The 26,780-nt window shown below is 41.0% G+C and overlaps 1 protein-coding gene across 2 annotated transcripts in view; it reads left to right on the forward strand.

The window, feature by feature from the left end:
* STXBP5 (syntaxin binding protein 5) overlaps positions 1-26,780 on the forward strand; it is a 3,006,986-nt gene that overhangs the window by 1,038,661 nt on the left and 1,941,545 nt on the right. The gene's annotated exons all lie outside the window — the stretch shown is intronic.

Genomic DNA, 26,780 nt, shown 5'->3' on the forward strand with positions numbered 1-26,780 from the left:
AGTGGGGTCAGCCTTGCTGCGATCTCTTCGCATCACCTTCCAATGCGAAGTGCAGCGTGTTTTTCACTCTAATTCCTCCTTTGGGAGAAGCCCCCAGAGACGCTCTAGTCCATGCTTGGCCGCCCGGTCTTCTTTATGCGTATCCTCCACTTCCGCTTATGACAAAATTTCTGCAAAAAGCTTGCCAATTGGGGAGCAAGATTATCCTCATAGCCCCATTCTGGCCTCGTCAAGTCTAGTTCCCCTGCCTGCAGTCTTATCTCATAGCTCCACTCTGGATCTTGGATCCCATTCCAGATCTGATTTCTCATCTCTCGGGAATGGCTCCTCCAAACCTGGACGGTCTCAAGCTCTCAACTTGGCTGATCCAGTTCCCCTAGTTGCCAGAACTCCCGGTATCTCTTCCCGAGTCAAGTCTATCCTGGTGGCGGCACATAAACCCTCTACCAGGAAGATTTACACTAGCAGATGGAAATGTTTCTCAATTTGGGCTTCACAAAAGAACTTGGATCCTTTTACCGCTCCTGTTTTGGTGGTACTGGAATTCTTGTCTCATATTTTTCAGCAAGGGGCCAGCTCTTCTACTGTGAAGGTTCAGCTGGCTGCCATTTCCCATTTTCTTATTGGGGACAACTTCGGTTCCCTCGCTGCTGCCAGAGTTTGTAAGACTTTTCTAAAAGGCACTTTTCTTTTGAGACCCCCTGTTAGAAATTCATCTCCGCGGTGGGATCTGACCTTAGTTCTTCAGTCGTTAGTTGCGCCTCCATTTGAACCCGCAGCCTCTGTTGATCTGAAGTTCTTGTCATGGAAGATGGCTTTTTTGGTAGCAATTACTTCAGCCAGGAGAGGGTCAGAGCTTCAGGCTCTCTCTATCAAACCTCCATACCTTGTGTTTCATAAGGATAGGGTATCTCTCAGGACTAATCCCTCCTTTCTCCCAAAAGTTGCTTCCGAGATGAACATTAATCAGTCCTTTAATTTACCTGATCTTTTTCCCTAATTTCCAGAATAAAGGAGAATATAAACTTCATTTGCTGGATGTTCACAGCCAGTTACGTTTTTATTTGCACTGGACGGCTGTCTTTTGTAAATCTGATCAGCTTTTTGTCTCCTTTGCTAAGCCTTTTCTAGGGAAACCAGTTCCAAAGGTGACTCTCGCCAGGTGGATTTTGAGTTGTATCTTACAAGCATACAGAGAATTTGGCTTACCAGAACCAGTGGAAGTTCATGCTCATTCTACGCATTCTATGGCAACTTCTGCTGCATTCTGGTCTAGAGTTTCCCTGGATGACATTTGTTCGGCGGCTACCTGGGCATCCTCTCACACCTTTATCTCTCATTATAAACTGGATTTGGTGTCTAGGGGAAGGGCTGCCTTTGGCTCTGCAGTGCTCCAGAATATCCTTCCTTAAGGGCCTCCCAAGATTCGGGTAGCTGGGGCCTCTGTCCCACAGTTTGCTGATCAAATGAAGTTAACTACTTCAGATAAAGAAGTTATGTACTCACCATAACGTTCCATCTGAGTAGGTAAACTTCATTTGTCAGCAACCATCCCTCCCTCCTTCCCCCTGACCTTCATGATTATTTAGCTGAGCTTGGGGTTTGGACTTATGAGCTTTACTTTGTCCTTGAGTCAGGTGTCTCAGGTTGTTAGTTGTCTTGTTATTATGTGCAGGTGGCAAACGCGATCTGAGGATTGGAAATAGGTTGCAGTGTAGTATGGGTAAGGGGAGGAGCTTGGAGCTCGGATCTTTTTGCTTGGTATGCTGCTGGCTCAGATCCGTGTCGGATCCGTAACCCACAGGTTGCTGACAAATGAAGTTTACCTACTCAGATGGAATGTTATGGTGAGTACATAACTTCTTTTTCCCTTTATGCCCATTATACCATACACATTGTATGGGCACAGCATTGTTGTTTTGTTCTCTATTCTTTCTCAGCATTCAAATTCTGCAGGTAAGAACCTTAAGTTTGGGATTCAGTGGCATTTCCTGTATTACCAAGTGTTAATGTTGTCTTTAAGGAAGTATGAAGCTTAATTCTGTATAGTTTGTATTAAATCCTAAGAAGTTTTTGTCTTCTTCCTTTGCAGGTGCTATTGTAATTTCAGCTTTTATGTCTGTGGTCTCACAGATATTTCCGGTCATCTTTTAAGGTCTTTATAAAGACTTCTCACTTAAGCTCATCAACATACCTTATGCTGAGACTTGCAGGATTAAAGAATGAATTCATCTGTTATCCAAAACAGAAAAGAAGTAGCAAGTGAATATCTTTATAGAAGTGCAAATTACTTAGGATAATTATTTATTTAAACTGTTCTAGTTTCTAAGTTAGTAGAAAGAAGTTCATTTTTATACTGTACTCCTAGAGTATTAACTTCCACTCATTTTCCTGCTGCAGATTTCTATTAAATTATTACAGACACTTACATTGTTTTGTTAGACCACTTTTATTTTATCTATTTATTTACAGTTTGTTTACCAGGAAAGTCCATTGGGCCAAAATGAGCCTGTTTTCAGTGGAGGCCCAGGGAGAAAAGCTCCTTATGCAGTTTTACAATAGAAAAATCAACAAATACACACGTTATTACACAGTTTAAGGAATAACAGAATCAAAAGAGGCAAAAACAAATAGTAAACAACAACATTAGTGTAACATGCCCTGACAGAGCATTCTAAGGCAATATAAAAATAAATTTGCTAAGCATAGTATAAAACATTTGAGGACCCGCAGTAGTGGTGCTGCGGTAGCGTTGTCGCCTCACAGCAAGACGTTGTCTCGTTCGATTCTCAGAGCGTCTTCTATGTGGAGGCATGCATGAATGGGTGTGCCTTCGTTGAAGGTTGTGCGTCAGGGCTGGTAACTCTGCACGTAAAAATCCACTACCAAACATTAGTGGACCGGAGTTCTGCTGTGGCGACCCCTAACTGGGATAAGCCGAAAGACGCAATAAAAAAAAAGTATAAAACATTTGAGGGCTGAGCCTCAGCAAACCATTTTTAAGAGTTATAAAGTTTCAAGGCATATTGGAGTACAAGTCTTACAAGTATCTAAGTATATAAGAAGTAATAGGGGATAACTAAAGTAGGAAAGAGAAAAAAGGTAGATAAGAATAGTGGAAATCAAGTATTAGATTGAGTTGAGAGGACAAGAGGGGTAAGGAAACAAGGGTGAAGTAGGAGGAGTCAGGTGGGGTGAGAGCAGGAGCATTCCCAGTGAGAAGAGAGGTGGGAATGGAGCAGGGTCCTAAAGATGGAGTGGCTGCTGTTGTTTTACTATACAAACTAATTCTCTGGCACCAAGTTAATTTTTGATTTCAAAAGCTGTAATACCGCCAGTCACTAAGCAGTCTTTTCAGCTAATTAATCTCTGCTTTTATTCAACTATCTCAGGTTGACAACAACTGCAGAATTATATAGTGGTCTAGTTTGTTTCCTTAAGACATTCCTAAAGGTTTATTGGTATTTATTAGGCTAATGACAACTTGGGCCATTTTAAGCCTAGCCATGTACCCCAAATCTCTGACAAATTCTGGTACCCTTGGTAAGTGTAAGCAGGGGCTTGGGAGATGAAACATTTAAAAGCAGGAACCTGGGAGAGGAACCATTTACAGGCTGCCTGTGTCCATTAGGGACATCGGTGCCAATCCATAGATGAATCTCTTGTTCCCCATCCAATTGTTCAAGTTACAGTTTAATTGGGTTAGGGAGAAACTCAGCTTCACATGGGTGGAGAGCCTGTTTCAGAGAAGGGGCAGTTTCTGGGATAGACGCTTGTCTCTCCAGCAGGTCCTAGTTATATCACAGGCAAGGTTTAAGTCTCTAGAACTGGTAATTCTGGTGCTGTTTGTTTTGCCGATATGTAGGAGGTCCATCAGGATGGGGTCCAACAGTACAAGTTTCTTGTACACTGGACAGTTTTTCATTATCTACATTCTTTCATGTGTGGTTGTGGTTGATGCTAGATCTTTTTAACGTTTCTATTTAGTAATTGTAACAGCCACACACCTGCGCCATTATGTCAGTGTAATGACTGTGGCTGTATAGTAACTCCTGTCTGTGTTATGTTTTACAGTAAAAAGGTGAGGTGCATCAATTTCTCCTTCTTCATTCAAAAAATGGACAATATAATAACTTTGTTGTTTGCACTTTGTGTCTAAACTATATCAATATTTATATATCGTTATCTATATATATACATCTATATCTATATATCTATATGTATTGTATTTTTATGAGTAGTTGCATGTACATATATGTATAAATTCATTTGCCTAACTATGTACTTGTATAAGGCTTAAATAAGACATTACAGTAACATTTTGCTCAGTGGAAAACATAGCCATAGTACACAGAAAATAATGCATAAGCCTGTGCTGGTGGTGTAGAGAGATAGACATGACTGTGGCTTAGGAGACTAGAGCTCTGTTAATGCCTTGTATACTTGATAGCGAAGGCAATGGGATGAACATGTCTGTCCTAGAGGGGAGGGAGCATACTGAATGGTCCGTTATTGAGCTCTGGCAGACATTGGAGCTCAGAAGGAACACCAAGTATGTGAAGTGCAGGAGAGAGCCAAGCAGGAATGGTCACTGTCTGGTTCTGGGATGAAACATGCTGTCAGGGCACTTCTCCTTGCCCACTCAGTCAAACATGTAGGTAGGTGTGCTACGGAGGAATCTCCGTAGGATATTGGCTGATAGAAGATAAACCAGTGAAGCTAATACACTTAACTTGGAATAATGAATGGCATAATCATGCAGTGAGAAGGAGGCCAAAGGTCAGACCAAAAGAAGACAATGCATGATGTATATGTACGGGAACACTGTCAATTTAACAAGGTGAATTACCAAATTGTAGATTTCATTTTCTTCCTGCCAGACAAAAAGTGGTGAGTTTGAGAGTAAACCCAAATGGTTATGATTTACAGTTACTGTGACACTCCTTAAAGAAAAGAATGCAGTTATGGTAAGTGTAAATCATATAACAGGTAGATTTTTTAAGGAGAGGTTGCTATAACACATACATACACACACATATATTTTATAATGTTATCGAACTGCCGAACAGTGATTTCTCAGTCTGTGATGATATAATTTCTTTCTCTAAAGATAACCCATTGCTACTGTGCTGTAGTCTATTAGATTTTAAGATGCTCAAATAGCTAAAGAATTTTCTTTGTAATGGCACTAGTATTTGTCAGTCTTGGGCACTAGGAAGAATCTGTGGAGCAGTGGTGCAAAAATACTGCTGGTATTCTTCAGGACAGGTAGAGAATGAAGGAAGATGTGGATGGAGCTTGTTTCTACACACACAGACACGTTTATATGATCCAGTGGAGTTTTCCCTCACACAGAGAAACATGCAGATGCATCCCACCACCACCAATGTGCGCACACACACACACACACACACACACACACACACACAGGCTTACAATCACTTTGTTGATCGCACTTTGTACGATCGACATTTGTGCAAAACTGCCTTTGGCAGAACTGAAATTACGAATGCCACAATGTCGACCCTTACAATAGCGAGCATTCGCTGTTATAAGGTTCGACATTGTGGTGCAGATCGCACTATAGTGGGGATTGGGAAATGTACCCTTTCCCTCACTGAAGTGCGATCATCGGAGTTTGGATATATAAGTGGGGGGGAGGGGGGTGCAGGGTGGTTTGCCTTCCTGCAAAAGTGTTTGTTAATGTTGAGCAGAAGTGCAGCATTTCAGTAAAGTCAACATTTTTGAAATTTCGACGTTACTAAAATGCTGCCTTCGACATTTTTTGTGTTCGGTGTTGAGATTACTGAACATGTGATTCGGACATCTTAATACTCGAACAGAGTAGATTCGAGAATGTGATAGTAAACCATATATATATATATATTTGTAATACATGCATATATTGTAATACAGTGGGTGTCTGGTGTCCAATAATGCACATGGACTGTTGGACTAGAGGACTTAGGAGCAAGTTACAGTATGTGATGAGTGGTGTAGTTGAATCACAAAGTTCATAACTAGATGTAAAGTGCAAGATATGTATAACTGGTATCTCCTATCATACATCTATATATTTCATTTATTAAATTTACTATTATTTGTTTAACTTTGTAAGACCATAATGTATTAGTGGCAAAAAAACCTGCGGTGGTGGTGCTGCGGTAGCGTTGTCGCCTCACAGTAAGACGCTGTCCAGTTCGATTTTCAGCTAGAGCGTCTTCTGCGTGGAGACATGCGTGAATGGGCGTACCTTCGTTGAAGGTTGTGTGTCAGGCCTGGCAAGCCGGTACGTAAAAATCAACTGCCAATCCTTAGCGGACCGGAGTTCCGCTGTGGCGACCCCTAACCGGGAAAAGCCGAAAGACACAAACAAATAATGTATTAGTGGCAAAACAGCAGGCGAAGTCATGAGTGATATAATACATTACTAAGCCATGTAGTGGAAGATATTAGACTTAGACTTTTTAAACATTTTTTGAATAGATGGAATTTTTATGATTTTATTTTTCACTTGTTTAGGACCGTATTATATGGATGATAAAGAACAGCTGCCAAACAAGTGGGAAAGTTTTTTTTTTCATATGTGTGCCCATTTCTCAGAAAAATACAGGGTATCTGTGTATAAACCATATCAGCAGTTTGGCAGTATGTCAGCTTCACTCACTGGAGTAAGGCTACAACGCCATTAATGAGCCTCATCATGTAGTCCTGGGTTTTATGACTTCAGTTTCCATTTGCGAGCTGAGTGACTCTGAGCAGGCCACTTAAGCAGAAAGTGCGTCAGGGAGACTCCTTAAAAGAGATACCTGTGACCAGTGGGCTTTCCCAGTAAACAAACAATCACATAGTATAAATTAAAAATTACCAGTCACTTTGTAAGATAGTTGAGTTCTTCATAAGTTGTGTATTCAATGTACACTGCTTCTGTGTTTTGTTTAAAAGTAATTCACTTTAGTTTATTTAGAAATGTAAAAAAAAAATCATTGCCTCCTTTATGTTATCTATAATAAAGTTTGATACTTGTATATATAAGGGATTGATAATTTTGTAGAGCTTTACATGCTGAAGAATGTTTACTCTTCTGGTAGTCTGTTTCATAAACCTGGAAAAATTACTGTTTTTTTGTCAGACCTCCATAGACTAAAAAAAAAAATCATTCATTACATAAAACACTAATTTCTAGGTTTTCACATGCTGAATAACATGGTGCTTGCAGTATGAATATAGCTGGAGTGTTTTTTATGCTATATGACTTTGAATGTGGAAAATACTGCAGTACATGGACATAGAAGGAGTTATTATTTAAGGTTAGAAGTGCTGTGTTAGCACTATAGATGGATGGGAAGCAGTGTTGTCTTGGAAATGGGAGTTCTTGCAGGAGATAATTTAGCGATTGTTTTTAAATTCTGCTGTAACTGCAAATATTTGAGTTCTAAAATCATGTGATGGTAGTAGAGTGATTATAAATTTTGTAATACCATTAGGATGGTTGCAAACAGAATATCCTGTAGTCTCTCAGGGAGTCCCATGGCACAGAGGGATAAAGCCCTGACTACACTCCCAGGTAACTCACGTTCAACTTTAAGCACAAGGGCTGAAGGGACCAATCACAGGAGTATAGGAGTAAAAAGCCATTGCCAGCTTGGCCATCCTAAGGGATGGGAGGCAGCTAGTCTCACTGCAGTGATGACACCTGCAGAAGTACAGATGTATTGCATGCATCAAGGAGCCTAGCTTGCCCACACTGCACTGCAATAAACTGCTTACCTTGCAGACTGAGCATGCTTGATAGCATGCATAACCTACTGAGAGCAGCAGTGGAGGGAACAAGTCTGCAAGATCTGCAGACCGGCCTGCTTTCAACTAACAAGATGTTCTTCATCCCACATTGCTGCAGTCCTAACACTTGGGTAGTCCGCTGTCCCAGTCGGCCCGAATACCAAAGTATATGGCTGACATCGGTCAAGGCGCATTAGTCTGACGTCAGGACGTCAGGGTACAAATGCGCATGACCGACGTCATATCCTCAGTCTGTTTTGCCGCATGGTCCGATGCAGAAGCAGTTTTGCGAGTGCAGGTTGGCGTTCTGAAATTTTCTGAAGTCGGAGTTTCAGACCGAATCAAAGTTGGCTAAGTACCCGTTGGAATATTTTGTTTTTTCTTGCCTCAGTATTTAACCGGATGTCAGAAAAAGTGAATAACTGTATTTCTTGTGGGAAACAGATACCTCATAGGGATTACCATACCTTGTGTATACCTTGTTTAGGGCCTGAGCACGACGTTGTTGGATGTCGCTCTTGTGCTAGATTTAACAAACGCACTATAAAGAGAAGGTAAGACTGTGCCAGGTTAGTTTTGGGAAGCGTTGTAATTATAAAATGCCGCCGGATGCTCCGACGCCCGCTTCGGCCCAAAAGCGCAAGGACAAAGCCGCAAAGCCTAGACTGGAAGAACCGTCAGTCCCGGACGCCGGTTCTTTAGAAGGCTCAGTGGAGCCGGTGGTTCTGCCAGAAGTTTCTTTGGAGTCTCAGGAGAGACTTTACTGTTACAAGATGTGTCCTCTCAGGAGGTAGGCCAGGCTGAAGGGGCTTCTCAGGTGGCTGTTCTCCCTCCCTTCCTAAGGTGGTTAGGCCCTCCCTTCTGTTTCCAAGGCTTCTTTGAGAGGCAGGTCGGGTTTAACTTCAGTGGGTGTCTCTCCTAGTTCTTCAGGATCTTTGCCTAAGAAACATATGCTTAAAATGGCAGAAGATTTGATTACTATTATTAGAGGTTCTATGCCCCCTCCTGATAAGAGGCCTAGGGTGGAACCTGAGCTTGAGAGTTTTGAGCAGTGTTCGGAGGCTTCTGAGTCTTCGGCTGAGGACTTGCAGGAGTATCCTCCTTATTCTGATTCTGATGTGGATGATTCTACTCCTTCGGCTTCTCCTCCTGAGGATTTTTCTTTTTCAGAGACTCTTCATTCCATGAGGGAGCATTTTAAATGGGAAGGTCAAGATTTCTCTGATTCCAGGAAGAGGCTGAGGGAATTTTGTTTTACCCCAGCATAGGCCTTTAGCTATACCTCCTGTTCTGGATGTGGTGGAAGATGTTTTGCAGAGGCTTCCCTGAACCCTGATTCTTTGCCTCCTGCCCCAGTTAAACCAGATAGGTATTATAGGGTGCCTGAAGCTCATAAGTATCTTTTAAGAGTCCTAGGGCAGACCCAGAAACTGTTTCTCAGGGGCCTAAAGGTGTTAAGGCTTCTGTTGTTAAAAATCCTGTTCCTCCTGATAAAGAGGCAAGGGCTTTGGATAGATGGGGAAAGAAGGTGTATACTTCTTCCACTTTAGCCATGAGGGCTTTGAATTGCCAGTTCCACATGTTAAAATATCAAAATTATCTCCTTTCACAATTGAAGTCTAAGGTGGATGCTCTGGCGGAAGGTATTGAGTGTAAAGAGTTGCAGGATTTAGTTCATGTGTCTGAACAGGTGGGTAAGCATTCCTTGCAATGTGGTTTTGATGCTGTGCAGGCCTCTTGAGGGTGGCTGCCACTGGTTCTGTTCTTCGCAGGCACGCCTGGCTGAGGGATCAGAATTTAGCTGAGCATGTTAAGACAAGGATTTTGGATGCTCCGTTACAGTCTGACGTGTTGTTTGGTTCGCCTGTGGAAGCAGTTTTAAAGAAAATGGAGGACAAGGCTAAGTCTATGCAGACTGTTAAAGATTTTTTGCAGGTTCAGCCTCCGAAGTTTAGTAGAAATTGGCCTACTAAGGGATGGACATATCCTGCTTATGATTCCCAGTCTAGGGGTGGGTCTAGACGTGGTAGGGGCAGAACTCAAGGTTCTTTTAGGCCTAGAACAGGGAGTTCACCTGCTCAGTCTTCTGGTGAGGGCAGGGGTCAGCCCTTTCGTAAACAGACCCAATGACCTGCCTTTTCAGCTGCCAGTGCTTTCTCGTCTGGCAGCACCTTTGGGAGGAAGGCTGGCACTTTTCAAAGAAAATTGGAGTTTAATTACCCAGGACAGATGGGTATTGGATATCATTCACCACGGTTACAGGTTTTATTTCCATACCTTGCCTCCTTTCAAAGGCATGCCAGACATTCCTCCTCTACAAAGAAAAGAGGCTCACAAGCAAATTTCTCTGTTACTCCAAATAGGGGCCATTCAGCGGTTCCTGTGCCAGAAAGGGGCCTAGGATTTTATTCTCGCCTGTTCCTAGTACCAAAAAGGGGAACACGTGGAGACCAATTTTGGATTTATCTATCCTCAACACTTATCTGGACATTCCCAAGTTCAAAATGTTGACGTTACAACAGCTTTTACCTCTGCTGGGCAAGGATCACTGGATGGTAACTTTAGATCTCAAGGAGGCTTACCTTCATGTGCCTATCAGACTAAGTTGCAGGAAGTATCTGCGTTTTCGAGCTGGGAATTCCCATTATCAGTTCTCTGCATTGCCCTTTGGCTTAACCACTGCCCAGAGTATTCACAAAGTTCTGGCTCCAGTGATAGCTTACTTCAGGCTAAAAGGAATACAAATCTATCCTTACTTGGACGACTGCCTGATTCTGGCTCAAGAAAAGGAAGACCTTTACAGCATTTGGAATATGTGATAGCAGTGCTAAGATGCCTGGGGTATTCTGTGAGCGAAATAAAGTCCAGTCTAGTACCCTCTCAAGACATGTGCTTTCTGGGTGTGAGACTGAATACAGCAACCCAGATGGCCTTTTAACCCCGGACAAACAAAAGAATCTTTCCCTTTACTTCCATCAACTATCTCTTCAGTCCGGGCTGACTGCAAGGACAGTCCTTCAAGCCTTAGGGTTCATGGCATCTTGTATTCTGGTGCTTCCCAATGCCAAACTGCATATGAGGAAGCTGCAATGGTATCTCAAAAATGTATGGACACAGCACTGCCAGGATTTGGACACTGTCATTCAAATAATACCTTGCATTCAAAAGGAATTTTTGTGGTGGGCTCAGGAATGTCACCTAAACAAGGGACTCTCTGTGACCCGCCAGAGGCGAGTCAGATTCTAACGACAGATGCCTCAGACATAGCTTGGGAGCTCATCTGAATGGAAAGTGGATACAAGACAAGTGGCCTGCCAGACTACAGCATCTACATATCAACATGAAGGAGATGTTAGCAGTCCAGTTTGCATTAATGGCTTTCAAGGAGTTACTTCTTCCAGGGCAGGTGTTGATTCTAACAGACAACACAACTGTCATGTGGTACATCAACAAACAAGGGGGAACACATTCTTATCCTCTATGCAGGCAAGCAATGATTTTGTGGGAGACTGCGCTCAGCTTGCAACTAACTCTTCAGGCAAGGTTTCTGCCGAGCACAGAACTCCTTAGCAGATGTGTTAAGCAGGCAAATCATGGATCCCCACGAGTGGAAACTGGATCTTCATGTATTTGAAATTGACAGTGTCATGGGGAACTCCAGACATAGATCTGTTCGCTTCTCCACTAAACCACCAGCTGCCAAAGTTTTGCAAAAAGGTTTCATCACACAGCTTGGAAAGTGGATGCTCTTTCTTTCAGTTGGAAAAATCTTCATGTGTATGCCTTTCCACCTCTGCCTCTTCTCCCAAAGGTACTCTAAAGGTCAGACAAGACAAGCCAAGGATGATTTTAATAGCTCCAGATTGGCCTCGCAACACTGGTACCCATTACTGAGGAGTCTGGTAAGGAAGCCTCCATGGCCTTTACCTTTGATTCCACACCTATTGTCTCAGAGGACGGTCATCTACTCAATGTCAAGCTTCACTCTCTTCATCTAACAGCCTGGCATATTCTGTTTTGAAACACAGCAGGTCTCAACTTCCTCAACAAGTTTTGAATGTGATTATGGAAGCCAGAAGACCTAGTACAAGGAAAGTGTACGCAGAAAAATGGAAGAGATTTTTATTTTGGAGTGCAGCAAAGGATTTGGAGGTTTCTGAGCCTAATTTGAGTGTGGCTCTTCAATATCTTACTGAGTTATTGGACAAAGGTTTGTCTTTCTCTTCCATTAAGATTCATGCTGCAGCAATTTCAGCTCACTATGATTGTGACCCACCATTGTTTTCCCATCCTTTGTTCAAGCAATTTCTTAGAGGGGCAAAGAATATAGGACCCCCACGTAGAGCTCCTACTCCTGCTTGGGATCTCAATTTTGTGTTGGAGAAACTTACTCTACAACCTTTGAGCCTCGGCTACTGCTGAATTGAAATACTTGTCATGGAAGACTGCTTTTTTGTTGGCCATTACTTCTGCAAGAAGGGTTTCTGAATTGCAGGCCCTTATGGCGGTTGAGCCTTTTTTGATTTTCCATAAGGATAGGGTATCATTACATACTAATCCTTCCTTTATGCCTAAGGTGGTTTCTAGCAGAGTAGATTTGAGAATGTGATAGTAAACCATATATATATATATTTGTAATACATGTATATATTGTAATACAGTGGGTGTCTGGTGTCCAATAATGCACATGGACTGTTGGACTAGAGGACTTAGGAGCAAGTTACAGTATGTGATGAGTGGTGTAGTTGAATCACAAACTTCATAACTAGATGTAAAGTGCAAGATATGTATAACTGGTATCTCCTATCATACATCTATATATTTCATTTATTAAATTTACTATTATTTGTTTAACTTTGTAAGACCATAATGTATTAGTGGCAAAAAAACCTGCGATGGTGGTGCTGCGTTGTCGCCTCACAGTAAGACGCTGACCAGTTCGATTCTCAGCTAGAGGGTCTTCTGCGTGGAGACATGTGCGAATGGGCGTTCCTTCATTGAAGGTTGTGCGTCAGGGCTGGCAAGCCGGTACGTAAAAATCAACTGCCAATCCTTAGCGGACGGAGTTAAAAGCCGAAAGACACAAACAAACAATGTATTAGTGGCAAAACAGCAGGCGAAGTCACGAGTGATATAATACATTACTAAGCCATGTAGTGGAAGATATTAGACTTAGACTTTTTAAACATTTTTTGAATAGATGGAATTTTTATGATTTTATTTTTCACTTGTTTAGGACCGTATTATATGGATGATAAAGAACAGCTGCCAAACGAGTGGGAAAGTTTTTTTTTTCATATGTGTGCCCATTTCTCAGAAAAATACAGGGTATCTGTGTATAAAACATATCAGCAGTTTGGCAGTATGTCAGCTTCACTCACTGGAGTAAGGCTACAATGCCATTAATGAGCCTCATCATGTAGTCCTGGGTTTTATGACTTCAGTTTCCATTTGCGAGCTGAGTGACTCTGAGCAGGCCACTTAAGCAGAAAGTGAGTCAGGGAGACTCCTTAAAAGAGATACCTGTGACCAGTGGGCTTACCCAGTAAGCAAACAATCACATAGTATAAATTAAAAATTACCAGTCACTTTGTAAGATAGTTGAGTTCTTCATAAGTTGTGTATTCAATGTACACTGCTTCTGTGTTTTGTTTAAAAGTAATTCACTTTAGTTTATTTAGAAATGTAAAAAAAAAATCATTGCCTCCTTTATGTTATCTATAATAAAGTTTGATACTTGTATATATAAGGGATTGATCATTTTGTAGAGCTTTACATGCTGAAGAATGTTTACTCTTCTGGTAGTCTGTTTCATAAACCTGGAAAAATTACTGTTTTTTTGTCAGACCTCCATAGACTTAAAAAAAAAAAATCATTCATTACATAAAACACTAATTTCTAGGTTTTCACATGCTGAATAACATGGTGCTTGCAGTATGAATATAGCTGCAGTGTTTTTTATGCTATATAACTTTGAATGTGGAAAATACTGCAGTACATGGACATAGAAGGAGTTATTATTTAAGGTTAGAAGTGCTGTGTTAGCACTATAGATGGATGGGAAGCAGTGTTGTCTTGGAAATGGGAGTTCTTGCAGGAGATAATTTAGCGATTGTTTTTAAATTCTGCTGTAACTGCAAATATTTGAGTTCTAAAATCATGTGATGGTAGTAGAGTGATTATAAATTTTGTAATACCATTAGGATGGTTGCAAACAGAATATCCTGTAGTCTCTCAGGGAGTCCCATGGCACAGAGGGATAAAGCCCTGACTACACTCCCAGGTAACTCACGTTCAACTATTAGTTTTAGTTGTATTTGTATAGCTAGACTATTAGTTACTTCATATATTGTAGTGTATTAGTCTGATAGTGGAGCTTTTCTCCTCGGGCCTCTGCTGAAAATGGACATGTATCCAGCCAGACTAGCCCGGTTAACAAATGTAAAATAAAATATAAATAAACTTTAAGCACAAGGGCTGAAGGGACCAATCACAGGAGTATAGGAGTAAAAAGCCATTGCCAGCTTGGCCATCCTAAGGGATGGGAGGCAGCTAGTCTCACTGCAGTGATGACACCTGCAGAAGTACAGATGTATTGCATGCATCAAGGAGCCTAGCTTGCCCACACTGCACTGCAATAAACTGCATACCTTGCAGACTGAGCATGCTTGATAGCATGCATAACCTACTGAGAGCAGCAGTGGAGGGAACAAGTCTGCAAGATCTGCAGACCGGCCTGCTTTCAACTAACAAGGTCTCTTGCCTCCACCAAGGAATTAATGGGCTGGAAGGCTCTAATTCCATTGACAAACAAATGGGGTCAGTTGGTCAATTTGATCGTAGGGTCATATGTGTAGGAAGGGGAAGCATAATTGTTTAATCATACCCTTTTACATTTTTTTAGTGCTAAGGATTTATCTATCTGTGTGTGTGTGTGTATATGTATATATATATATATATATATATATATATATATATATATATATATATATATATATATATATATATATATATATATATGTATATATGGGTCTAAGACTTTTGCACGAACGCACTTTTTACTGAATCGCGAATGGGTGGGCATACTTAAGCGAAAATGCTTTTCACTGAAGCAGCATTTTCGCATAAGTATGCCTGTTGTGCTGGTTGTACTATGGTGCGGATAAGGGAAAATTCCCTTTTCCCCACTGTAGTGTGATCTCGGACTGAGAATATTAAAGTAGGGGGTGTGGGGGTGCAGGGGCTTGCCCATGTAAAAGTAGATTTCATGTTTTTTTTTTTTTTTTTTTAACATACTTTAGAGAAAGTGCTTTTTTGGTGAAAGTGCTTTCGTTAAAGTGTGTTCGGTGATAGTGGATTCGGACTGTTGAACTTTCGTTCAACAGTCCTACATGCATATAAAGATATATATATATATATATATATATATATATATGTATAAATGTTTGTGTGTGTGTGCATATATAATATGTGTGTACACACACATATATATAAATATATATTATATATAAAAAATATATGTGAATATGTATGGTTCCCCTTAATGTGGTTGTGTTGACAGCTTTCCTGCCTGCCCAGGAAAGCTGTTGACAGTAGTATGAAATTGCTATAATACTGGGGTTGGGGACTTGACCCTTTCCTCAGTACTGTGCAATCTCAGAGTTGGTAAAATGATTAGCAATGGCGTGGGGGGCTGGGGGTGCAGGGAGGCTTGCCACCCTGCAAAAAAAAAAAAAAGCATGTTTCTTAATTCTATGCTCCAGAATTATGTCTCTGATCATGTACTGTTTTGTGTGACTGACATTTTTATTTGGGTCAGTGTTTTGTCAGTGGCTCCATTTATATACGTATATATAAATATATATATAAAATATATGTGTGTGTGTGTATATATGTATGTATCTCTGTATATGCTACACACACACACACTAACAGTACACACCAGAGAATGGTTTGATAATTACAACCTTTCAGTCATCAGGAATATTTGCTAATCTATAGCTAGCTATATAAAAGGGTCTTAGAGGTTTACCAAAACTTCAAGTGTCTCTACATTCCTGTTGGTAAGAACATCCAGTCCAGAAGCTTTGGCCAAATATAATCCACCCAGAATTGTTTTGACACCATCCTGACTTATCGTAAGAGCTCCTCCATCTCCTGCCTGTTGTAAATAATTTAAGTCTGATCCTACAGATCCATATGTTTTCATAAAATATTACAACAGATGGTGTCAATTTCATCCAGGTCATTGGCTTTCTTTTTATTGTCATTAACTCTCCTTAGGTCTTTAATTTCCATGCCTAATGTACTTAAAAAGGCCTTTTTGTTGTCCTGAGTATTCCTAACAAAATTTGTCTCATAACTTCTCAAATCGTTTACAGAGCTCCTATTTTTCCCAGCTATCTCTTCTTCATTGGTTTATTCAGAAAGATCATCATCCTCCCACTTTTCCTGCCATGCCCTACTGCTTGTCATCTTGGGTGGATGTTTATATTTTAACTGCTTACATGATTATTTAAGCTATCCAGCCTTTCACTTGGATTCATGTATTTAAATAATTCATCCTACTTATTTTCACTTAAACTGCCATGGACTGTTTTATAATTGGTCATCACCCTGTACCTCTTTGGCAAGCCAAACCTTTTGTCATTGTGAATGGGTGTCTCTAATTGAGCCAAAAGAGTCTGGTGGTGGAGGTATTAAGTAGTGTAGATACTCTACAATATGATGGTCTGGTGGTGGAGGTATTAAGTAGTGTAGATACTCACCAGTATGATGGGAAATCCCAAAATGTCCATGATGTTATTGCCTTGAATGAGAGTGGTCATCTGTTTTTACTTTATTTATTTATTTTATTTTACATTTGTTGCCATGGATTTTCCAACTGAGCTGAAGAGCCCCTTTTCAGCGGAGAACCGGGGAGAAAAGCTCCAACATATTATACAATTTTCATTATAAATTAGCATTAAACAGCAATGTTGTAGGATTATTACAAGGCATTAAGTAGCAATACAATGTTATACAGTGTCAATAATCAGGAGTATAGCATGACTATTTCAAGATGTATAAAAATAAATATGTCATTAAGAGGAGTATAGTTTTTGGGGTAAGTGGTTAAAAAAACAGTTTTATCATGATGTAGTTGCATGAAGGCAAGACAATTACAATAGAATGTTTCTCTGAGGCAATTTGCTTAATAGATTTTAGAAGACAGTAGAAAGAGTAGTCAAGGAAGATTAGAGAGAGCTAGTGAGAAGAGTGAGTTAAGGGCAGAAAGTAAATTAAGGTATGGGAAGTAGGGGATGTTAAGGAGGGAGAGTGCAGTGGCAGGACCAGTGACTTTTAAAGTGCTCTTTGTTGGCTGTCTTAAATTGTTTAGGATGTGTAAGGGTCCTGATTTCTAGTGGGAGACTATTCCAGGCAATAGTGGGGTGATATCTGTACATGTTGCGTCCAAATTTAGACTTGGATTTGTAGATTTGTAGTAGGTCTTGGTTAGAGCTTCGGAGCGGTCTGGAGGGAGAATAATGGGAGATGAGAGGGGATAGTGCTGGGCAGTAGGAAGACTGGTATAGGATAGAATTGATGATCTGGAGCTGAGAGAGAAGAAGCTGATGGGGTAATTCAAGCCAGTTTAGGTGTTTTAAAGAGAGACAGTGATGGGATTGGTAGGTTTGTTTGGGCAGCAAATCTAGCTACCTTGTTGTAGGTAGATTCGAGTTTGGTCAGGAGTGATGAGTTAAGATTTGTGAGAATTTGAGAATTGTACATTAGACTGGGTAGAAGGTGAGAGAGAGTAATCTTGGCTTCAGAGGTAAGGAATTTCTTGTTACGGTGAAGGAGCCTTAGTTTTGAATGTGCCTTTTTGATACAGTTATTAACATGCAAGTCAAATTTAAGCTGATCATCAACGGTTACGCCTAAGAGCTTAGTATTGGATTCTACCTGAATGGGAGTGTTATTAAGGGACTGTATGGTGAAGGAGGGTTTAATATTTATGAACTTTTTAGGTAGGAAGAGTAACAGCTTTTTTTTTAGGGTCAAGGATGAGCTGGTTGTTGGAGAGCCGTGTTTCAATTAAGTTAAAAGATGCCCGAGTAGCTGAGAGGAGCTTAGAGGGAGAGTTGTCTGTGGTGAAGACTGTAGAGTCATCTGTGTATTGCACAAAAGATGACTGAGGACAGGAGGTATAGAGCTGATTAGTAAAGATATTAAAAAGTAAAGGCCCTAGGATAGACCCTTGAGGTACACCCATTTTGACAGGGAGAGGAGGGGAGAGTGCAGAGTGCCATCTCACTGACTGAGATCTATCAGTGAGGTAGCTGGAGAACCATGCAACAGTATCAGAGGAGAAGTTGAGGTTATGCAGTTTGTGCAGCAGAAGAGAGTGTGAGACAGTGTTGAAAGCTTTTGAGAGGTCCAAGAATAGGCAAAAAGTAAGTTTATGGTCGTCCATGACTGTAGAGACCGTGTTGAGGAAGGATAATAGAGTTGTAGTGCTGCTATGTTTGGGTCTGAAGCCATGTTGAGTGGGTGTAAGCAGATTTTCTTGTATTCGATACTGCATAACTTGTTTATGAATACATTTTTCTAGTACTTTAGTGAGAGGGGAGGGGAGAGCATAGCGATAGGTCTAAAGTTGGAGATATCAAAGGAGTTCCTTCCTTTGTGTGTAGGTATAGTGTAGCATTGTTTCCAGATGGAAGGGACTTTAAATTCAGAGAGTGATTAATTAGGATAGATACAGGGAGAGCAAGAGAGTCGGCTGCTAGAAGAAGAAAAGTGGAAGGAATATTGTCAGCTGATGCTGAGCATGGTTTTAATTTAGAGAGTAGAGTTTTGATGTAGCTAATAGGTACAGGTTTGAGGGAGAAGGTATTTGAGGAGATAGTTTTAGGAGTAGGTTCAGAAAAGTTGGAGATGTTAGTAGTAGAGGAGTTTAGCTTAGGGTTCAAGTAGCTTAGATATTGAGTCGATAAAATAGGTATTGAAGATAGTGGCAGTTTCTTCAGATGTCTTGTCTGGGCATGGATTGGGGGAGCCAAGATTACCGGGATGTAATATTTGGTTAATATAGTTCCAGAATTTTTTGGGCTGTGGGAGGTTTGTTATAGAAGTCCTTTTTATCTTTGTGTTTTTTTGTCAGATTTCTGCGTTCTTTATATTTCTGCAAGTCTGCAGGGAGCTTAGTTTGTGACCATTTTTTCCATAGTTTGTCCCTAGTTATCATAAGGATTTGAATGGCGTTTGAAAGCCATGGAGATATGGAGGACTTAATTTGGACTTTGCGAGGGGGATCAAGTGAGTCTAAGTTGCTAAGGAAGGTGGAGTTGAAAGTTAGGACTGCTTCTTCTAGTGGGAGTTGGGTAAGGAATTTCCATTTTACTTTAGACAGGAGGGCATTAAAGGTTTCTGGATGGAAATTAAGAGCGTTTTTGACAAGTAATACATTTAGGCATTTTTGAGAAGTGCGGAGTGAACCTAAGCAATTTTATAGGGCAGTGACTGCTCAGGGTGTTTGGTAGGGTTTCAGGATTATGATATTTGGAAGGATTAGATACAAGTACCTAGTCAATAAGAGTACTAGATGTGTGAGAGTTGTTTGTATGAGTAGGTTGGGAGATTAGCTGTGTAAAGCCATATAAATTAATATGAATATTGATAAGAGTTTGGATTACTGAGAGTTAACCAGTTAATGTTGACATCCCCAAGGAGGATAGTTTCATTGGGGATGTGTTGAGAAAAGTATGAAAGAATATTTTCGAGCAGAGGAATGTTGTCTCCTGGAGGAATATAGATGGCTGCTACTGTGATAGTGGTGTGGTCATTTATTTTAAGTTTAGCTGTAAGTAGTTCAGCAGGAGAAAATGATGGGATAGGTTTCATAATACTTGTAATGGTGAGGTGGTTGGTGTAGAGGATGGCAACGCCACCCCCTTTTTTGTTTTGGTGATCTATGCGGAATATATTATAACTGGGGGGTGTCTTTATCAGAGGTTTGGGGTTTTAGCCAAGTCTCTGTTAGGGTGAGGACATCAGGGGTGTGAAAGGCTATCCAGGCATGGATTTCACTAACTTTGTTTAGAATACTACGGGCATTCATAGAGTAAAAGGAAATATGTTTGTTTGGAAAGGATGAGTTTATTAAGTTGGGAGAGGTAGAGTTATGCATGGTGGGGTGATGGATGGGCCCAGGATTTGGATGCATGTCTCCTGATAGAAGCAGGACTACATGAAGTTGGTAAAGTTTGAAATTAAATGGGTTATAAGTCAAGTACTTAGTCTTGGTTTTAGATGCTAGAGGAAGTTTGATTTTAGGCAGAGGGATGTTCATGGAAAAGATAGAGGAGGAGATTGTAAGAGAGTATTGCAGAGATGAGAAGCAGTTAGTATGGGGATTAGTGGGATCTCTATGGACAGATGGTAATGGGATCTCTATGGACAGGTGGTAATGGAGTAGTACAAGATGTAAGAATGAGAAGGAGAAGTAATGGAGGCAAGAGGAAAATTGAGAGGGTTGCAAAAGCCATGGCCTAAGGTGGGGAAGTAGGATTGGGATGGAGTGAGGAGTGGATAAGGGACTAGGAAAAGTAAGTTGTTGGACCTCTTAGAGAGTTGAAGTAAAATTTAAGTGAAACAACCTGTAGGAGGAGTAGGGGATATATAGAAAGGAGGAGGATTTGCAGCAGACTAAATTATGAAGTGATAAGTAGGGGAGGGTAAGGTGTTTAGAATGCTATAGCAGACAGGAAGGGGCGGCGTTAGGGGAATAAGGGATTAGGTATAAAGGAAATGATATGGGGGGGTGGGAGGTGAGCCTGAGCGTAGCGGGATTGGGCAGAAGAGTCACCACAAGAAACAATCAGCAGGGCAGGAGGGAAAGAGTAAGGAGCACACAGTGAGAGTCAGCAGGTAAGTAGAAGAGGTGGGGAGATGTAGACAGAGAAGGAAGATAAGTAATAGCGAGGTATACACATGTATTTGCAGTAAGATAAAAACAGTTAAAAGGAAACCACAAACAGAAAAACAAAAAAAGTATAGCTAACTAAGAGAGAATTTGACACTAGGGTAGTGACTAACTTACGGATGGCAGAGAGAGACAGAGGCAAGGTTTCTAAACAGGTGAGTATGTGGGGGCTCTCAGTGGTATGCAGGTATCCTGTGCAGTAGACAAAGTAAGACTACTTTGTGGTATGAGCTTAGAACATACTTTTAGTGTAAACTGGCTATACAATAGAGCACAGGAATAATTCCAGAAGTTGGAGCAGTATCAATAAAGGTAGATGCAGTCTTGAGGGAATACAATTTGCTTTAAAACCTAGGAAAAACAGGAGGGGAGAGAGTGTGTTGAATATAAAAGCTTAGGGAAAAAATCAACAGAGGTACTATACACACAACTACTGATAACAGCTAGGAGTTAGTTGAGATAAAATACGAAAAATACAGAAAAAAATAAAGTACATATGATTAACTTTAAAGATTAGAGCATTAACAATGTGAGACAAAAGTTCAGTAACTTACTTCTGCTGTAACACTTTCACATAAACAATGGTAAAAAATATATTAACCATGATGTCTTAGTGTAAAAACAACTGACAGAAAAATGTCTGCTGTAGTTCATGTAGTAAAACGTGCCATTTAGTTGAAATAATCAAACTAACTGAGATGTGAGAATATAGCTAAACAGAAGTTCTATACTTTAACTCTTGAATGCTACAAGCCAGGTTAAGGAGTTAAAACAGTTGGCAGTCTCACAGCAACAGAACTTAGAACTAAACAAAGTAAGCTATACTTCACATCCATAAGACTGCTACTAAAAGTATTTAACATAGAGGACATACCATAAAGCAGTCACTGTACAAGTTAAATGTCCAATAATGCAATACCTAGATTCTACAAACCAACTGTCACCAGTTAACACTGCTAAAGAAATTCAAACTGCAATCTACAGATATATGGTAGCAGTGTACAAAAAAGCAAGTAGAAATAAGTGTACACAAGTAGAAATATATCCAAAAGCAGATAAAAATAGCCTGTATCAATTTATGTACAGCTTTACACTTGTGTGACATGAGACAATAACTCAGCCAAGCCATGACTTCACAAATATTTGAAAAGGTGCTTACCCAAGTCCCACAAATAAGTTGCAACAGCATACAAAGCACTTCCAGGTGAAGTAAATGCAGTTTACATGCTGTGCACAAGTGAAAGGCTGTATACATCAGTAATATTAGGGACCTGCACTGCACACCACTGGCATGAATCCACAAACTAGTAGGAAGAGGAAAACAAAATGGCGCAGAAATACTAGCAGTTTAAAATGCCCCAGAGGATTAAGGGTGACAGAGAAAGAGTGGGATGTAGGGAAATGTAGTATATGCAGAGTGTGATAGACAGTAAGGTAGAGGGGGATTCAGGGAAATGTAGTATATGCAGAGTGAGACAGACAGGAGAGTAAATGGGTATTCTGGGCCAGGAAGAGTCACCACAAGAAACAATCAGCAGGACAGGAGGGAAAGAGTAAGGAGCACACAGTGAGAGTCAGCAGGTAAGTAGAAGAGGTGGGGAGGTGTAGACAGAGAAGGAAGAGATGTAATAGCGAGGTATACACAGGTATTTGCAGTAAGATAAAACAGTTAAAAAAGGAAACCACAAACAGAAAAACAAAAAGAGTATACCTAACTAAGAGAGAATTGACACTAGGGTAGTGACTAACTTAAATATGGCAGAGAGAGAGACAGGGGCAAGGTTTCTAAACAGGTGACTATGGGGGGGGGGGGGGTCTCAGTGGTATGCAGGTATCCTGTACAGTAGACAAAGTAAGACTACTTTGTGGAATGAGCTTAGAACATACTTTTAGTGTAAACTGTAAATGGTTTTAAAACATTATCCATAACAGAATAACTAAAAATGTTGTGATCTCTTGTGTAACAAACAACATCTGTAGTACTGCATAGTTGGGCTAATTAATTCGATAGGAATGCTGCTGTAGTGTTGCTAGAGTTTTAAGAGCTATTTCATAGGTTCATAGGTTCATACTAGGCTATCTGCCCTGGGGCGATTATAAGCCTAGCCCGATTCTGTATGGATTACGCCACCCCTTGATTTGAGTATACTGTGCCCTTTTTAAGGTTTAGTTTACTGTGCCTCTGTCCAATAGTGACAAGGGAGTAATCCCTGGGACAAACCTACGTTCCCCCATCCACCTATCGAGATTCTTCTTGAAGAGATTCAGTGAGGTGCTCTGCCTCACATGAACTGGAATTCTATTCCAGAGCGAAGGGAACCTCTGGGTTATGAACCTGTCCCTCCAGCAAATTCTATTTATTTCTGTGCTGAGGTTCAAGTCCCTCGAGCGTATGGCTCTAAGGGATTTAGATTTACTGAGGTGGAGCATGTCCATTAATTCTGGATTTGACATAGCTTTGTATGTCAGGCATAGATCGCCTCGAAGTAGGCGGTATGCAACTGAGTAGAGCTGGAGTTTTTTTAACAGAGCAGCATATGGCATCTGTTTGAGACCCTTGATCCTCTTGGTGAGATACTTTTGGGGACTTTCTAATTGCTGCAGGTGTCGGGTAAGGTACATCCCAAAGGGGCATTGTATTCTATGATGGGCCTGATGAGGGATGAATAAAGGGGCACAATTACCTCTCTTGATCTAGATGTGAAACCCTTCGTGATGAGGTGGGCTATGTAGAAGGTCTTTCTAACCACTTTGGCAATGTGGTTTTCAGAGGAGAGATTGCTATTAACTTGGGTCCCCAGGTCCCTAATAACTTTCTCTGTACTTAATGGGTTTCCGCCTATGTGGTAATTTGTGGGCACATGCCAAAGGGTATGACTATACATTTTTTGGCATTTAGCTTTAAACCATGGCGCTGGCAGCAGTTATCTGTCTCTGTGAGACCTTTTTGAAGGATGTTTGTGTCAGCTGGAGAGTTGATTATGGCACCCAGTTTGCAGTCGACTGCGAACTCGGTGAGCCATAGTCCGCCCCCGTGTGCCTGTACCTCGGAAAAGTATATACCGAACAAGAGTGGTCCCAGGACAGAACCCTGTGGGATGCCACTTGTGACCGGTTTCGAGTCGGACATGGCTCCAGCAACTCTCACTCTGTGGGTTCTGTCTTTGAGCCAGTTTGTGACCCATCTTGTGACATAGGGGTTTATATTTAAGCTGGATAGCTTATCTATGATGCCAGTGGGGTATTGTGTCAAATGCCTTTGCAAGGTCCAGATAGGCTGTGTGGACTACCTTCCCTTCATCTATGGCTTTGGTGACTGTTTGAAGAAGTCAACCCGGTTCAAAGGCAGGATCTGCCCTTGACAAAGCCGAACTGGGTAGGATCTAGTGTCTGTAGGTCCCCAATGTCTTTGTTTATGAGCTCCATGATGATCCTCTCCATAGCCTTGCAGACTAAGCTAGTCAGGCTTATGGGGCGATAGTTTCCAGGGTCCGTAGAGGCTCCACCTTTGTGGAGTGGGACCACTGTTGCTGTACGCCATTCTGTGGGCACATATCCTGTAGTGAGGCTGAGATTGTATAGCTGTTTTATTTGAGGGATTAGTTCCTCTTGGAGTTCATGTAGGATGCAACCTGGGTCGCCATCTGGTCCCATGGAAGCAGTGTTTTTTGCTTTGGAGAGGGCAGCCTTCACCTGAGCATCAGAGATGTTTGGGAGGCAGCCCTCTGCTGGGATAGATGCTTGCTCTTTTGGGGAGGAGGGCTGGAGAAGTTTGCACTGAACCTGTCTGCCAGGATATTGGCGATGTCTGTGGGTTCAGTGTATTTTTTGTCGTTTAGAATCAACTCAGAACAAGTCTGGGAGTTGCATCCCAGGTTTCTAACATAACTGAAAAAAGCCTTATGATTGTCTTTGGTGTCCTGTGCAATTTTTCTCTTGAAGCTGGCCTTGGAGGATTTTATGAGGGATCATAATTTTTTGCTAGTACTGATCAGAGATGCCTTCCCTATTAGGGATTTTGCTCTATCATGTAGTAGCTTCCTCCTTCTGTTGTACAGTTTATTTATGGCAGGGGTCCACCAGACTGGATGCCTGCCTTTGGATGATTGGGTCTTGGTTTTGTTTGGGATAGCATGATCCATGCATTCCTGGAGATGTCCGTAGAATGCATTTATATAGGATTCTGCAGTTTGGGCCGTAGTTTCCACTTGCCCTGGGGCCTTGAAGGATTCCACTTCGGTTTTGAGAAGTGAGAAGTTCGCTTTTGAGAAGTTTTTCACTGTGGTTTTCTGGGCTGGGGGTGGGGTCGGGATGTGGACATCCAGTGAAATTAATTTATGGTCTGATCTTACCAATGAGGGATATACTTCTGGTGTAGAGCATAGAGTCCCAATGTTGGTAATGATCAGGTCTAGTATGTTGTCCCCTCTTGTGGGAGTGGTGACTAGTTGTTCCATAGCATTTGAGTTTATAATTTCCAGGAACCTTTGGGCTAAGGTGCTGGGGCTTGAGTAGTGCTCCCAGTCAGTGTTTGGGTAGTTGAAGTCGCCCAATATAATGGTGTTCGGAGAGATCTTCATGATCTTCAGGATTTCCTTCCTAGTTACTTGTTTTTTACCTTATGACATTAGTGGATTGGTGCATTCAATGTTCACTTGATTTAATTCAAAGAACAGTGTTTAATCATTCTGGTTCAATACTCATTGTAGCATTACTGTAAAGAATATGTAATGGTGTTGTCCTTTTCATTTGTGGATTGAATAATGTTTTTCACTTTGAATTCACTGTTTTTCTAGTGGTGTACTTGGGTCCTTTGTATTTGGTTTGTTCCATGTTCTAACAAAATGGGAATTGTCAAACAAGTTTATTTTTTTTTATTTCCCCCCTAAACATCATTTAACTAGCTTGGCTTCACAGTCTCCCACATCCACACTGGGCCTACTAGTAATCTCCTATGCTCTCTGGACCTACCCCAGTGTTGCTGAGGCTAGTCTTGCATCCTAAGAGTGTCTTGGGGGATCAGCTGTCTTTGCTTTTTTCATGGGGGGTTCTTTTGTATGCTCTACCCACTTTCCTTCACTGCCTACTATGCTCATCAACCATATCCAAGGAAAAACTCCCCTTTTTAACCACACCTTCCTTTACAGAATGTCATCGGCAAACATCCTTCCAACCAGGACAGGCACCTCAGTCCCTCCCTGCTGCTCTGTCAGTCACCTGATCTACTCAAACCCAGATTGCCTGGGCTGTAGTTAGGACTTTATCCCTGTATGCCACTGGATCATCTGGAATTATCAAACAAGTTTAATCAGTTTTGGCATTATACCAAAACAGGGCTGCATTACAGATTAATAATGCATAGCACTGGGGAGAGGAACTTAATTTTACCCCTAATGTTATGCAATCTTGAAGTTGGTCTATTTGATAAGCAGGAGTTGCAAGACCCCCTAGGTGCTATTTTTAATGTAGTGAATGAGTTTAATGGAGATGGTGTTAACAGAAACATATGTGATGTTTAGCCATGTATCCATGAGCCTTACTAGCTATAATTCATTAGTATTGTTTTGCTGTTATTTGCATGTTTCTCTGTGGGCCATAATAATTTTCTTGGATTTTCTGACCTGGGTTTTCACGGAGGTGTTTTGAGCTGGTACTTGCATTATTCTGAGATGTAGGGTCAGTTTTGATATAGACTGTAGTTAAGGAAAGTTCACAAGCATTTTATGAGATAAGCATTTTTGATTAACTCAAATTCTGTAAAATTTGTTCTTGAATTCATTTATACATTAACATTTCCAGGATTTTAAGGTAACATTTGAAGCTTCTGAAACATGGAATTAATGATCAGCCTGACACAAGAAAATATAATTGTATACCAACAAACTATTTTTTTTACAAGTATACAGTTTGATAACATGATAATACAAAAATATTTGCATGAGTGACTTGCGGTCTATGAACCATTCGATGAGGCAGTCATTCCTTTCTCTATACTTTGTCAAGCTCGGCTCATTACCACAAGGATAGCGCT

The sequence above is a fragment of the Protopterus annectens genome, chromosome 1.part0 (assembly GCF_019279795.1).
Source record: "Protopterus annectens isolate FY-2018-M chromosome 1.part0, PAN1.0, whole genome shotgun sequence".
Lineage (NCBI taxonomy): Eukaryota > Metazoa > Chordata > Ceratodontiformes > Protopteridae > Protopterus > Protopterus annectens.